We start from the raw sequence: 16,184 nt of genomic DNA on the forward strand, positions 1-16,184 counted from the left end.
CTTCAGCTGTCCGGTCAGTAGGTACTAGTAGTCTAAGGCTAAGTTCACTTGTCACATCTTTGGAAGATATCGGTAGTCTGAGGATAACATCACATTATATCATCGTAAGACATCAGTGGTCTAAGACTAACTTTGCACGTCAGATGATCAGAAGGCATCGGTATTCTAAGGCCAACTTCACGTGTCCGCTCATAGAAATACACTGGTAGTCTAAGTCAGGGGCGTAGCTATAGGGGAAGCTTCTGCTGAGGGGCCTAGACTTAGAAGGGGCCCACTCAGAAGAAGGACTAAAAGATTTTGTCAGGGCCCCCTCAATAGTAGTATACAATGACAGTATATGAAGTGTAGGAAACGGATGGAGCAGTTACCAGGCCAGGTCTGAGAGAGCGATCTTTACTAGCCGCAGTAGTGGGGGTTGCATGAACGGAGGGAAGGAACGTAGCTATAGGGGAAGCATGGGAAGCAGTTGCTTTGGGGCCCAAACTCAGAAGGGGTCCACCCAGGAGGAGGTCTAAAAGATGTTACTGTCAGGGCCCCCTGAACAGTATTATACAATTACATTATATGCAGTGACACTGTAGGAAACAGATGGAGCGACTTCCAGGCCTCATCTGAGGGGCCCAGTTATTTCTAGTTATGCCACTGGTCTAAGTCTAACTGCCATTGGAAGACAGTTGTAGTTTAAGGCTAACTTCATGTCCGGCCATAGGAAGGCATCGGTAGTCTAAGGCTAACTTGACATGTTGGATTATCGGAAGACAATGGTAGTTTAACACTAACTTTACATGCCAGATCATTGGAAGGCATCGGTATTCTAAGGCCAACTTCACGTTGGATCATCAGATGACAATAGTAATTTAATACCTTCACATGTCAGATCATCAGCAGGCATCAGTAGACTAAGGCCAAAATGTCAGATCAGTGGAAGACACCGGTAGTCTAAGGCCAACTTCACATGTCAGAATATCGTAAGGCATTGGTAGTCTAAGGCTAACTTCACATGTCAGCACATCGGAAGGCGTCGATAGTCTAAGGCTAACTTCACGTCAAATTTTAGCCTGTCGAATGCATGTGACTGGGATTTCGGCAACCTGCTAATGTGCTATGGACAATTCCTGCACTGAAAAAATATTATCTGAAATAAGGTGCATGGATTCTGCATGGAAAAGACAGCAGATCAGCCTGATGTGGCTTAGCCTCATAGAGTGGGGCTAATCCTCGTGCAGATCTGAAGCAGAAGTCTGAGTGCAAGTCTCGGATATCTGCTATGGCCCTTATAGTAAAATACGTTTTGAGTCCCAGGTTGTTCAACATGTGCATTTTGGTGTTCATATTATGACAGAAACATTTGGACCTCCCAGAGTTGCACTGAACGATACCTATGGTGATCTACAAATGCCGGGAGGCAATGGGTGTTGTGACCATAATATGGCCCTATGAAACCATCCTTCCAGCAAGCTCTTGTTCAATTTTGATTAGAGTACAATGATCAGGACACTACTCTTTGAGCTAGGTGTAAGAACTAGATCTTTCAAGTCTTGCCAACTGTTGGCATCCATTTGGGAAAGTGGCCCAAAACAAAATCAGCTTGGCACTAGAGAACCTGAAGTTTGAAAAGGTGTTGACCAAGAAAGTCCACCAAGGTCAGAATTCCATGTTGGTATTTGCTAAAGGGACCTCAATGGATAAAAACCGTTAAGAAAAAATTGGTACGGGGATCTTGGGTTTGTTAACTTGCATACAGTTAAAGGATCTAGCTAGCAGACCTTCCATCTACGACCTTGGGTAGCTGACTGGGAGCAGCGATGAATGTCAGACCAACCGATCATCCGTGAAATTGCAGTCCTACATGCTGTATTTTTTTATTTTTTGCATTTTCCATGATATTTTGATCTGCATCCTGCTCTCAAGGTCACTGTTGGCAAGGGTGTTATTTTCCACCAAATTGAATAGTATTCTACACAATTGTCTGGAACCTGTTTGCAATTAATTTTATATTCCTGGCATCAGAAATCTATAAATGTAGTGGGAAGTGATGGTACCTTTGGTTCTCAATAAAAACTTACATGTTGTGACTTCATTGTTTTCCAATTTCTATGAGTTCCATTGTGTTTTTGTTTGCTCACAATTAGCGTGAAGTGGGAAGGCAGCATCAATCACCCTGACCACATCCAAAAAAACTGAAATAACCTGGAAAATCTCATCCTAGCTGCTTCACGGTGATCTAACTGATAAAGGGAAATGATATGAATCACTTTCCAGAGCATCCAAAAATATTGTGTCTGGACCTGTTGTCATTATGTGACGTACATGCTTCAATGTGTTTGGACTTCCTATGTGGTCATTGTATGGAATATTTGAAGACCTTCTCCAGAGCATGACTTATCTGTCATACATTGTTAGATTTCCTATATCTCAAAGAATCCTATGATCCTCGTCTGTTACTCTTTCTGCCTCTGCTCATTTTGGAACACAATCAAACTAAATGGCTAAACTGGCTGAACCTACCGAGATTTGACGAGACAAAGTCGAGTACACATTTTGGATACGACCTCAGTCGTCCGAATATTAAGATGAAACGTAGTTAAAAAAAAATAATTTGGATCTGCCAGTTTTCCTGTTTACAAGGATGTTCAAACACGGTTGAATTGAGCTTGAATCGAGACATATCCTGTGACCATTAGGTTAATGTTTTCCAGAACCATCCCTCAACTAGGTTGGTTTTAATTGTAATAGAAGATCATCTTAATGTAGACATTCTGGCATGCAAAATGTGTTGCCATGACAAGGTGATGTCACCTCTCATAAATCTCAATAAATCCACTTGGGACAGAAAACACTTTTTAAATTCTTTACCAACATGTGGATCTTTTATTTTTTATAATTGTATTTTTATTGGAGTTTTCTAGTCATAAACTATTCAAAACAATAACAATGGTTTGTTTCACAACAGCTGGGAGCTGGAGGTTGCCTACCCCTGAACTTGACTAAAGAAATTAGCCAAACCAAAAGCCTTCTCCAAGAGGCGACCAATTTGGAGTAGAGTGTAGAGTCTTCACCTCATCAGTATTGAGTAAGGTACTTAGATTGCTAGGTGAGAGGCCTTTGATGTAGGTCTCAATGGGTACTGTTTCTCATTGTGGAGAAGGCAAGAAATGGTGTAGGATATCTTAGAAGCAATACAATGCTCTCTGGGAAAAAGGATATGCAGAATAGCTTTTCTCTAAGAACACCAAAACAACTGCCTGGAGACATGTCTCTTTTTCTTTTTAGAGAAGGCTCTTGGTTTGGCCTTAGTTATCTCGAAAGGCCTGTTAAAGGGGTTCTTCACTTTCATTGAACTGATGATCTATCCTCTGGATAGATCATCAGCTTCTGATCGGCGGGAGTCCGACACCCGGGACCTGCGCCGATCAGCTGTTTGAGAAGGCAGCGGCGCTCCAGCAGTGACGCGGCCTTCTCCCTGTTTACCGCCGGGCCGCCCGCCCACTGACGTCACGACTTGTATCAACTAGAGTCGGCGCGGCTAAGCTCCATTCAAGTGAACAGAGCTTAGCCGCGCCCACTCTAGTTGATACAAGTCGTGACGTCAGTGGGCGGGCGGCTCGGCGGTAAACAGTGAGAAGGCCGCGGCACTGCTGGAGCGCCGCTGCCTTCTCAAACAGCTGATCGGCGGGGGTCCCGGGTGTCGGACCCCCGCCGATCAGAAGCTGATGATCTATCCAGAGGATAGATCATCAGTTAAATGAAAGTGAAGAACCCCTTTAAATGGTCAGGCATTGATGAGAGCCAATATGCAAATAATTTTTCCAGGGATCACTGCAAGGCTCCCTTTGCTAGTGGTGCTCTCCACAAGGAGAAATAGTACCTGATAATTAAGAAAGAGAGCAAAAAGATATATCCAAAAAATAAATCTCTGGCAATTGAAATTAGCCCCTTTGGATCTTGCTCCTTCCTAACTGTATGCCTGTGAAACTGTCTCTCCAAAAGTTGGATAGTGGTGCACCGCTATGGCATGCCATAGGACTCCTGCCTTATGACCATATGCTCATGCAACTGACATTATTGCACATACGTTCTAGCCCTCATACCAAGAGTCAATGTGGATGGTGCAATACCATATGAAATTTCACAATGAAATGCATCAGCAAATGTTTTTTTTACTTCTTGTTTACCCGTTTTTATTCCCCATTTTTACGTTGAATGCGACTCCTAAGCATCACTCAAAGTTGGGAACCTCTATTGTTTAACATACCAACATGTTAGAAGGGCTTTCGACACATATTGTGTAAATTGTCCACATGGTAAATGGTTTGTTGACCTGAAGAATTCCCCAGAAAATCCCTTGAGTGGTCTGTGTGCAGGGTCACCTTGAGAGGTGACTGTTACATCAGGAGAGCGAGTTCCATGGTTGTGTGTCATGAACTGTGCAGAAATCCTATCATCTCTTCCCCTATGCAGAATGAGGGCTGTAACTGTGTCCACCATCCCCTGTGGAGACTCTGCCCGGCAACAACAGATTAACAGCTGTACTTAAGGTTGTTTACCTGTAAAGCCTTATAAGGGAAATGGAATGTGATAATGTCATGTGACCTGCCATGAGAGAGGGAGGATTCGAAACTGTTGTTATCCCTCACATCTTGGGGAGGGGGATATGAAAACTGTAGTTTTACCTCAATAAATCTGTTTATGTTCTGAGTTCACATGAACTAGAGGTGTGTGGTGTCTTCTCTGAGAAAAAGGGGACATTAGGATCGCATGGTTCTGGATGTCCAAATGGCATGATCTTGGGACAGTACGGAGCTACTCATTTGGGTTATAAGGGCCCCGTTACAATTTGGTGGCAGCGGTGGGATCGATCCCCCCACTAGGGTGACGTTCAAACCACCAACTGGGACCCCCCTTTGTAATGAGCGTTACTATGAGACTCTAAAGAGGGAGACCCTGAAATATCTGCTGGAGACTCGAGGAAGGACGTCTGGTAATAAGACCAAAGCCGTGATGATCAAGGAGTTGTGTGAGTTAGACCAGCAACAAGGAGCGGTCCGAGTTGAGAGTCCTGTCATATGGGACACAAATAAGCAGGTGGAGTGGCGACTTGCCCTTTATGAAGATCACGCCATGGTCGAGCAGGTGAACCAGGTGCTGGACCCAGCAGGAAGCAGTAGCCCCGGCCCTGAGGATAGGGGGGAACAAGCTACCCTATGGGGCATTCCAAGCATTTAAAGAGGAATCGGAAGACATTGACGATTTTCTTGAGGTATTTGAGCGGCAGTGTGGGAACTTATGTCTGGAGCCGGATGAGTGGGTCCCTGTGCTAGTAAGTAAGCTTACCGGCCAAGCACGGATTGCCTATGAGAGCATGCCTGCTGAGGACTGCCAGGACTATGAACGAGTAAAGGAGCGGCTGCTCGCCCGCTATGGAAAAACCCCTGAGGCTCACCGAGTGAAATTCCGTAGCCTCAGAAGGAAGGTACAGCAGTCCTTGGTGGAGTGGACCCACTGTATAAAGCGGTCTGCGGAAGGCTGGATCTTGGGCAACGGGGCAGAGACTGTTTCGGACATTATCCAGTTAGTACTGCTGGAGCAATTTTATGAGTTCGCTCCCCTGCGGTCACCGAGTGGGCAAAAGACCATAAACCCAAAACTGCAGACGAACCAGCAGTTCTTGGGGTCGAGTATCTGGAATCCTGATGCAACTGGCACCTTGACAATAATAGGCAAGTACTGAATGCGCCTACTCCAACCCGAACCCCGTTCCAGCCCCGACCCAGTCCAGCAACCCTTGCTCCCACAGCTGCCAGACCATCCTACTCTCTCTCAGCTTCCCGAAACCCTTACCGGGCACCGTCTACTGAGAACAGAGTTGTGCTAGCAAGACCAACCAGTCCAGACCTGCAAACCTGTTTCCATTGCGGGCAAGCGGGGCATATCCAGCTACACTGCACCAACACCTGGGGTCCCAAGAACAACCCTCCTTCTGCCCAACCTCCAGTTCTCTGCCTAGAAACCGAGGAGGACTTTGGAACCCTGCATGAGGTGGACCCAGTCCGAGCTGCCTCTGGAGATAACAGGGAACACCACCGGCAGGATGTGTGGTTCAATGGCAAGAAATATGAGGGGCTACGAAATAGAGGGGCTATTATCACCCTTGCTAAGCCCCCACCTGGTCCCCCCTGCTGGACAGTTGTCCAAATTCATAGCTGTCCGAGTGGCCGGAGGCAACGTACATCAGATTCCCCTTGCCCAAGTTAAAATGGATTGGGGCAATGGGAGCCGATGGGAGTTACCAGCTCAAGTGCTTCTGGCCAATGATTTAGGCTACTTAACTTCTCACTATCAGAAGGATACCGTAACCCCAGAGACATGTACGGTGGTAACACGCCAGCAGAGCCAGAGGATCAGAGGGGCACTCAAGGAGAAGAACCAGTGAGTGAGACTGCCCCTAAGTGCAACCCTGACGAGTCCCTAAGTAGTGCCCCAGATAGCGGTCCTGACCCGCCCGATAGGCTGTGGGCCACCTCAGCAGAGTTTCGGAAAGCCACGCTTGCTGATCCAACCCTAGCAGGGTATCGAGAACGTGCTAGGGCTGAGCCGGCAAAGCCAAGCGATGGTAAAATTATATGACGTCAGGGGTTGTTATACCAGCTTACAGAGAGCACCAAGCCCACTAAGATACCTAAGAAGCATCTGGTCGTGGCCCAGCAGTACCGAATTGACCTCATGCGAGTTAGCCATGACATTCCCCTGGATGGCCACCTCTGAATAAACCGTACTAGGGATTGCCTGACTCAGAACTTTTATTGGCCCGGGCTATCCGAGGATTTGAAAATGTACCTGCGAACTTGTGATGCCTGCACCCCTTACCCGTTATCGAGGAGCCCTTTAGCTGCATAGCAGCCGATATTATCGGGTCCCTTGCTAAGCCCAGCCCCACCGGGAAAACGTTCATCCTCACAGTTGTAGACTTTGCTACTAGGTACCCCGAGGCTGTCCCATTAAATAATATCACTGCCAAATCAGTGAACGATGTAATGTTTTCTCCAGGGTGGGTTTTCGCCGAGAGGTGTTTTCCGACAATGGGTCTCAGTTCTGTGCTGAACTGACCCGGCAGGTCTGGGATCTGTGTAAGATCCACAGTCTGCATACATCCCCCTATCACCCCCAGACCAATGGTCTCTGCGAGCGCTTCAATGGGACCCTGGTGCAAATGCTTCGGACATTCGCACTGCAGTACCAGGACTGGGAGAGGTTCCTGCCCCACCTTCTGTTCGCTTACAGGGAGGTGCTGCAGGAGTCTACTGGGTTTTCTCCCTTCGAGCTTTTGTACAGGAGAAGAGTTAGAGGACCCTTAGATTTGGTTCAAGACCACTGGGAGGGAGACAGGGAGGAGGAAGGGAACCCACTACATCAGTATGTCCTCAATCTCAGGGATCGGCTGACGGAGCTAACTGCCTCTCTGAGCCGTATCCTAGCAGTAGGGCAGAAAGTGCTGGCACTAAAACTGGTAAGGACGGATAAGCTCCAAGCCCAATGGCAAGGACCTTATCGGGTGGTGAAGCAGCTCTGCGACATCATGTACCTCCTGGCCAAGTGTTCAGATGAGAGGATTCAATGAACCTTTCATGTGAACATGTTAAAGGCATACAAGGAGAGGGTAGCTGCCATCCTGCCCCTGAAGCTGACGACACTAAGCAGCTACCACTTCCCGAAATCCCCAGACAAGAGGGACCCCGAGTAGGAATAGAGATATCCAAGCAGTTAGGGGATATCCGGTAGAGGCAGATCAGAGAAGTAATAGCCCGACGTAGGGACCTGTTCTCGATGATCCCAGGAGTCACAGATCTAGCCATGCACAATGTAGAAACCCCAGGGCAGCCTCCCCTCAAGCAAGCCGCTTATAGGGCACCAGAGACCGTTAGAGCAGGGATGAGGCAAGAGATTAGAAAGATGCTCGATTTAGGGATCATCGAGACATCTAGGAGCCCCTGGGCTTCTCCGGTAGTCCTCATACCGATGAAACTACCCGTTTTTGCGAGACTCAATGACCGGACCATGACTGATACCTACCCCATGCCCCTTATCGATGAGTTGTTAGACCGCATTGCCCGGGGAAAGTTCCTCACCACCTTAGATCTCTGCAAGAGGTACTGGCAGATTCGTCTGGACCCAGAGACTATTCTGAAGTTGGCGTTTGTCACCCCCTTTGGCCTGTTACAGTTTAAGGTAATGCTGTTTGGGATGAAGAACGCACCAGAAACGTTCCAGCGGATGATAGATAGGCTCCTAGATGGCCTCCAGGAGTATGCCTGCGCATACCTGGACTACATTGCTATCTACAGCAATATCTGGGAGGACCACTTGGACCACTTGGGTATTGTATTGGACTGCGTGCAGGCAGCGGGGCTCACCTGACAAATGTGTAATTGGGGTAGCGGAAGTCCCATATCTTGGGCACAAAGTGGGTAGTGGGTACCAGCGTCCAGAGCCGGCAAAGATAGAGGCAGTTGCCCGATGGCCCACCCCCCGCACCAAGACCCAGGTCTTAGCGTTCCTGGGTACCGCTGGCTATTAACGCAAATTTTTTCCCGAGTACAGCTCCATAGCAAAGCCCCTGACTGACCTGACAAAGAAAAATCTGCCTAAACAAGTCCCTTGGTCTCCGGAGTGTGAAGCTGCCTTCCACAGACTCAAACACGCTCTTGTTACTGCACCCATACTGACTGCATCTGACCCCATCAAATGGTTTTGTGTTCACACAGATGCCTCTGCTCTTGAACTTGGAGCAGTACTAAGCCAAGTGGGGGACGATGGCTGTGAGCACCTGGTGATGTACATTAGCCACAAGCTGTTACCTCGGGAGGTAGGATATGCAGCCGTGGAGAAGGAGTGTCTGGCTCTGGTCTGGGCCCCTCAAAAAGTTCCAGCCTTATCTGTATGGGCAGTCCTTCATGGTGCTCACTGACCACAACCCTCTTGTATGGCTTCACAGTGTCTCTGGGGACAATGGCCGACTCTTGAGATGGAGCCTTGCCCTGCAGCCTTATGACTTCAGGGTTCAGTACCGACCGGGAAAGCAGAACGGGAATGCTGATGGTCTGTCCTGGCAACTGGAGCTCGAGAACTGAACAATGCTGATCTTCCCAGACAGCCCCTAGCCAACCCGTTAGGATCTGGCCGGGTCTGCCGGTCCTTTAGACAAAGGGGGGGGAGTATTGTTACATCAGGAGAGCAAGTGCCATGGTTGTGCGTCATGTACTGTGCAGAAATCCTATCATCTCTTCCCCTATGCAGAATGAGGGCTGTAACTGTGTCCACCATCCCCTGTGGAGACTCTGCCCGGCAACAACAGATTAACAGCTGTACTTAAGGTTGTTTACCTGTAAATCCTTATATGGGCAATGGAATGTGATCATTTCACGTGACCTGCCATGAGAGAGGGGGGATTCGAAACTGTTGTGGTTGGGGAGGGGGATATGAAAACTGTTGTTTTACCTCAATAAATCCATTTATGTTCTGAGTTCACATGAACCAGAGGTGTGTGGTGTCTTCTCTGAGAAAAAGGGGACATTAGGATCGCATGGTTCTGGATGTCCGAATGGCATGATCTTGGGACAGTACGGAGCTACTCATTTGGGTTATAAGGGCCCGTTACAGTGACATTTTGCCATCTGTATGGTGGCTGACCTCCAGGCTTCATACTCTGGTCAGTGTAATTCAAATCTGTCATCAATGCTGCTGCAAATGTTATATCAGGTAGAAAGAATGGAGCCGGATTTATCTTTAGGCATTTTGTGGGTTTCTTAAGAAGTTCTGTCTATGGTCCTCACGCTCCATAGTAAACAGATAATTACCTGCAAGGGCTTCTTCTTAATTCTTAAATGGACTTAGAGGAATTTGGGCAGAATTGCTTTTTTTTAGTACAGTTAAAAGAAACTAAAATCTATAGAAACGAGATTACAGATGAAAGCTTTTGTCCAGCCAGGCTGTTGTAGGATTTATGTGGCGATGATTACGGAATAGAAAATTAGAACATCTTACGTTTATGAGCTTTTTATGTTATGCAATGTGATTAGAAGTTCAAGATAATAAAGCTCTTGTGGCCATCCATTTTGACAATCCAAGTACCATAACGATGAAACCTAAATTCAATCAAAACCCTGGAAATCTGGAGTTAGCGCACTTAGGCAGGGTGCTGAATCTCCTTAAAGAGACCAATCTTATATGGAGACTTACTTGAAGTACTCCATGGTATGGAGACTTATTATCAATGCTCCAATGGAAAACAATATGCAAAGAGGTGTATCTCAAGAAAGAGAACCATCTCGCCAGTGTTCCCTCTTGGAAGTGACTCCCTATGAGTCAAGATTCAACTTTTCGACAAGCCTTCGGGTTCTTCGAGGTCCAGGGAGCTGAGATATGGAGAGCTGTTTGGTGAAGTCTTCACAATGTGCTCATGAGTTCCTGTGCTCTCCAGTAACACTGAGGCATCAAGGTAGTCATCCTTTGGTTTACAGCTGTTCCTCTCCACTCCTCTATCAACCAAGCTAAGTGTGCATGTATATTCCCATGGGAAGAACGGTATGTATAGCTTTGGTCACCTTCGTAGCAGACATGTTGAAATCCAATAAATGAATCCTATTCCCCGTCATAGGCTATCAATGGAGGGTTGGGAAACATTCATACTAGTCAGCTGAAATCAGTGGGTTTGTTGAATTTCATCTAATGTTATGGGCACCTTTTAGGCTTTCGTTCACATATCCAAAAGTATTTCCACGGCAGTAATCTAAGGCTGACTCTTTGACTTCTGTTGTGGATTCGTGGAGGACTCACCCGAGCTGTTATGTCTCACCTGGTTAGGGCGATCCTCTTGTCCAGGCTAGTAGGCCTTGAGACTCACAGACAGTTGGTGCTGACAGATGTAGCAGACTTGATCCAGTAGAGTAAAAAGAAATACTGGATTGATGTTTCATGTATCAGGGTCAATGCTGCGGTGAAGTAGAGTTGATGCAGTGGTGATGCAGTGTTGAGGCGGTGCTGTAGCAAAGCTGAGGCTGAGAAGAAGCAGAACTGGATGTAGTAGAGCTGGAGGAGTGGCAGGACTGATGTAACCAAGCTGGATGTGGTGTAACTGGAGTAGAGGAAAGACCAATGTGGCAGAGCTAGATGTGATAGGGCTGGAGTAGTAGCAGGATCGATTTAGCAGACTGGAGGAATGGACCTGGTGTAGTGGTAGGAGCAATGTAGCAGAGCTTGATGAAGTGTAACTGGGGTAATGATAGGACCGATCTGTCAAAGCTGGTAGTAGCGGAGCTGAAGCAGTGGCATGACTGATGTTGCAGAGCTTTATGTAGCATAGCTGGAGTGGTGACTGGGGTAATGGCAAACAGAACAGAAGAAACCAGTGGACAAATGTAGTGGAATGCCAAACATCCTGAATAGTTAGGCGGTGTCCAGCTCTCTGAGCTAGGTTTCAATCACCTGCAGCTGCAGTGGTCCACCATTGTTTAGGTGGCCCCACTTGACATAAAGTCATAAGGCTTTCAGGTACCAAAAATGTGGGTGTTTGAATGCCCCCAAGCCCTTAATGGGGCGGACAACATATCTCTCCACCCAGACTACTGTCCATATTTGGAGTGTCAACTTTTTGTCCGGTCATTATATGCCGTTTGGTGAATGAGCAGCAATGAGAAGATGTAACATTTGTCTGGTCAATTAAATTTCAGAATGGTGTAAATTAATAAGTCTTAACGTACTGATGCCCCACCATTCCGCTTCCGAAACTGGTCTCTCTAGACACAAAGGAAATCACAGCTAAAACAATCACTGGCTGAGATGGGTCACCAATGTGGCTAATGATTGAGTGTTGAGAGGCATTGTGAAGTAGAGACTGGTGGGGCACTGTGAATCTCTAAAACAGGAACAGTGAGTGAGCAGAAAGATATTACTTATTTTATTACTTTATTACATTTTGAGAATTTTCTAACAATGTTAACTGGTCAGGCAACCCCATAAAATCCTATCCATATTTTGTGTTCATGTTCTGTCTCACCCCACCCTGTACTCCTTTTATTGACCTAGTATGGTCCTGTTCTTATGTTCATACACGTATGGTGGACAGCGTTCTCCTAACATGACCTGGCGGTCTTAATCAGTAAGTCGTCAGCAAACAGCCAGGAGTTGAAAGTTTTCTGTAATCTGTAAGAAAATTCCCTAATGTGTTCTCCATTTCAAATAATCATTGATATGTTCTGACGGAGCTTGCATTATGAGTCATCTCTACCGCCTGAACCATATTGTATTACTCAGGTATTGTCCCATAGTTTCATACTGTATTCTCCTTCACATTTTAGCTAATATTTTTGAATTTGCTGCTTTATTTAATTTTTTTAGAGAATGCTCATGTTATTTTATTCTCGACATATTGGAATGAGAACTTATCTTTTCCACACTGAAGGCCTTTAGGTTTACAGTTTCGAAGATCTGACCAACTGAGCATTGAAGAGTTTCCTACACCAAAAGTAGGACTCCCCTCAGGATGTACCCTGACAGAGCTGATGGACATCTGCACATTTGCACTCTTCTTGAGGTTGTTTGTTCTTATTCAGTCCATGAAACTTTTGGTCTCCAGGTTCTAGACATCTACACAATGGTCTACGTGGTCTATAGGATTGTTCAGGTCCATTCAGGTGGGCATTGCGGTCCTTCATGGGCTGTAGAAGAGAAGCTTTAGGGATTAATGAGAGTAAACATCACACAAACAGTGCTGTATAATAACAGCCATATTTTTCACAAGCCTCTCTGATCACGGTTCTTTGACTGGAGAACCTACTGTATTTAGAGGGAGTCTGTCAGCGGTTTTGACCATGCTAAACTGCTGACAGCACTAGGTAGGTCCTCTGGAGAGCAGCAGAAACTTATTTTTTGTGAAGCTTTTCTCATCAGTAGTGGTGACAATATAAAGGTTTATTCTGCTAGTTTCTGCTTCTGCAAGTGTCCAGGTGGAGCTTCACTATGAAGCACTTTCTGCATTAAGCCACCTCACATCCCTGTCCCTCTGCTTTGCTCCACTCAGAGCAGAGCGGAGGGGCTGTGAAGATGCTCAATGCAGAGAGCAGTCTGCAGCGAAGCTTTGCCACCTGGGCACTTGTGGAAGCAGAATCTGGCAGAATAAAACTTCATATTCTCACTACTCCTGATAATGAAATCCTTAGCTGGCCTATGGACCTCTGCAGTCTACTGACCATAGATAAATTGGGCGCATGCAGAAAAGAGAATGCACCAAATATCTGGTGACCCCGCTGGCCAGAGGTAATAGAAGAGACATTAACACCAGTGCTAGGCCTCCGACTATGCCGTGGCTACCATATTATCACACAGACTGATCGCAATGGAAGCAGTAGAAATATTTGACGGGAACTTCAGAGTGTCTTGGCACGTTGGTGGTAAATCTCTATGAGCCGAGACTTATCGTCCAGACTCTTGAGCAAGAAGACACCATGAACATAAAAATGTATCCTTGTAGTAAGGCCAAAGCTTTTGCAAATGGTGTCTGGTATGAAGACAGGCTCTTCCGAGCAGACAGACACAGATTAAGTGCCTTCTACCCATGTGCAATAGGTGAAGCCCACTCAGTGATGGTGATGCTCCATCCACCTCTGCCTTCCGCTCCCTGGAGGCCGACTGTCTATCTCGCTGTCTCCGCCGCACACCTGTTATTGCCATAGCGCCTGAGATGGCAGATATTAGGAGTGGGCTCGAGAGGTGTTAAGTCTCTCAGAGATGATGTGCATTGTTCCCTCATATGGAATAGAGGTCATATCTAACGGGGGTGTTTGGCTACTGGCCGAGGCTGGATATCCTGTGAGGAAGACACTCTAAGCTTCTACATCCCAAGTTTTCCTGCTGCTTAAAGGCGGATTATTCTCATCATTAACCATGTCTACGCCACCAAAGGGAAAAGCTGGGGCCGTATTCTTCATAACTATATAATAACTTTGTAAACAGAGAACGTAAGTGTCCCCCGTATAATCTGGTCAGATACTAGTGCAGCTCAGAGGTCTCCTTAGAACATCCTTACAGGCTCGGACTGAACCACGGGCGGGCAGGTCCATATAACCCCCTGTTTGTTTCAACTATAACCTCCAGCATACCCTAACAGCTGCAAACATGCATAACCTGATAGGAGTTGTAGTTTTCAACCAACAGATTGTATTCCACAAGGAACCTTTTTAAAGGGGTTGTCCCATTGCAGCAACTAATCCCCCATCCACAGGATAGGGCATGGTATCTGATCGGTGGAGGTCGGACCGCTGAGCCCCCGGCCGATCCAAACCTGTATAGGGTGCAGAGCAGCCTGTCCACGTTTCCACCCTATTCTCTATACACATAGGGTTCGGTGGGGGCGATGAAATTACTGAGCTCCACTTGAAAGTGACAGTGATGTCACTAGTGACAGAGTATGATGATGTCAAACTTTATTAGATGTACTGTAAGTAGTATGATACATGGCCAATCACACTCCATAAAGTTCTTGTCCTCTGCGATAGTTTGTGCACCCCCTAGTGTGCATTATTATGTCATCATGCAGACCCATCACCTGTCCTGACATGTTTTTTTTTTTTAACTATTTGCATTCCCCACATGTTAACAATTCTGCAGCTTGGGTTCTTACGACTTTATGTTGTTCCATTCCTCTGTTATTCCTGCTAGAAGTGTATGAATGAATTACTAGCAGTCAGAAATAAAGGTCCAGCCAGGTGTTACCCGTTGGGGGTGTGTCCTTGCACCGGCAATACTGATTGGATAGTGTCATACAGTGACACACCCCCAACTGGTAACACCAACTGGACCTTCATTCCTAAACTTCTAGTAGGAATAATAAAATAATGGAATAATAAAAGAATACAGTCATAAGGATGCTTCAGAAGGGTTGTTACTAGTTACTAAAACAAACATGTCAAGAGAGTTGACAGCTCCTCCTTAAAGGAATTGTCCAGTCTATAAATAGAGTTTGATCAGTGAATAATTTAAAATTCTGCTTCTTTGTTTGCCATTTTTAAGATCTCTGCTTACTGTTAGGGTATAGAGGTCCAAAATTCTGTACACGGCTAATTTCTTAATATAACTTTCTATTAGTCAGAGCTCCATTTTTGCAACACAGAGTTCCAAATCCTGTGTGGGGATACAAAGTAAAAAAAATATGTTTTTCTTCCTGCTGTCACCACTAGGAGGAGCTTATTCACAGAACTCAGTATAAATAGCACTGGATGTCGTAAGCTCCCTCTAGTGGTGACAGCAGGAAGTCTGAATTTTAGCATTATGTGTCTACGCAGAGCATTGAAACAGGGTGAAGTATGACCATAACAGGTGGTCAACCATACACCTAACCCAAGACTGTATACCATGTGCCTTGGTCAGAAGTGCCTATGATAGTTCTGACATCATTTTTGCACTGCACCCTGTATACAAAGCATGTAAGAGGCCCGTTTTCACATCTGCTTTAAATGCAAAGACAATTACTGATGGTTGAATATATTTTGGCCGCAGATCACGTCTGGAATATATTTAATACTGTACATCCATATGACTTGTCAGGAATTCAGTCAGTGGTAACATTATCGCCACCAACTCTTCTAATCCAACTAAGAGACACATAGTTTGGGAATCAGTGGCAAGGATTTCCTCTGACTGGTAGGTTTCGCATGGGGACCATCTCTGGCCAACTGGCAGGACTAAGCCTCTGGCTATGGCGCCTGTGCCCTACATCCCTCTAAGTTCCTTCTGCCTCCCACACAGTCTTTTCTGTCTGCCCTATGATCCATATTTCCACAGGATTACAAAAAAGAGACAAACAGTTGATCTCTATGGAGCACAAGACTGACTGTGCCTGAAGGAGCAGAAGTTGAAAGCAAGGATGGAGGACAGCTGGACATGTTCTTCATGTCTTCACTCCTCATCATCCAGTCTCCTAATGGTTGTAAAGAATTAGAAATTACACATACATTACAGGGAAACTCTGATAAAAATGTAATTTCCCTACATAATTGTGAATGTAGCTCTGGAGTATAATACAGGATGTAACTCAAGATCAGTACATGATAATTAATGTAATGTATATACACAGTGACTCCACCAGCAGAATAGTGAGTGCAGCTCTGGAGTATAATACAGGATGTAACTCA

This window comes from Bufo gargarizans, chromosome 6 (assembly GCF_014858855.1).
Source record: "Bufo gargarizans isolate SCDJY-AF-19 chromosome 6, ASM1485885v1, whole genome shotgun sequence".
NCBI classification, from domain to species: domain Eukaryota; kingdom Metazoa; phylum Chordata; class Amphibia; order Anura; family Bufonidae; genus Bufo; species Bufo gargarizans.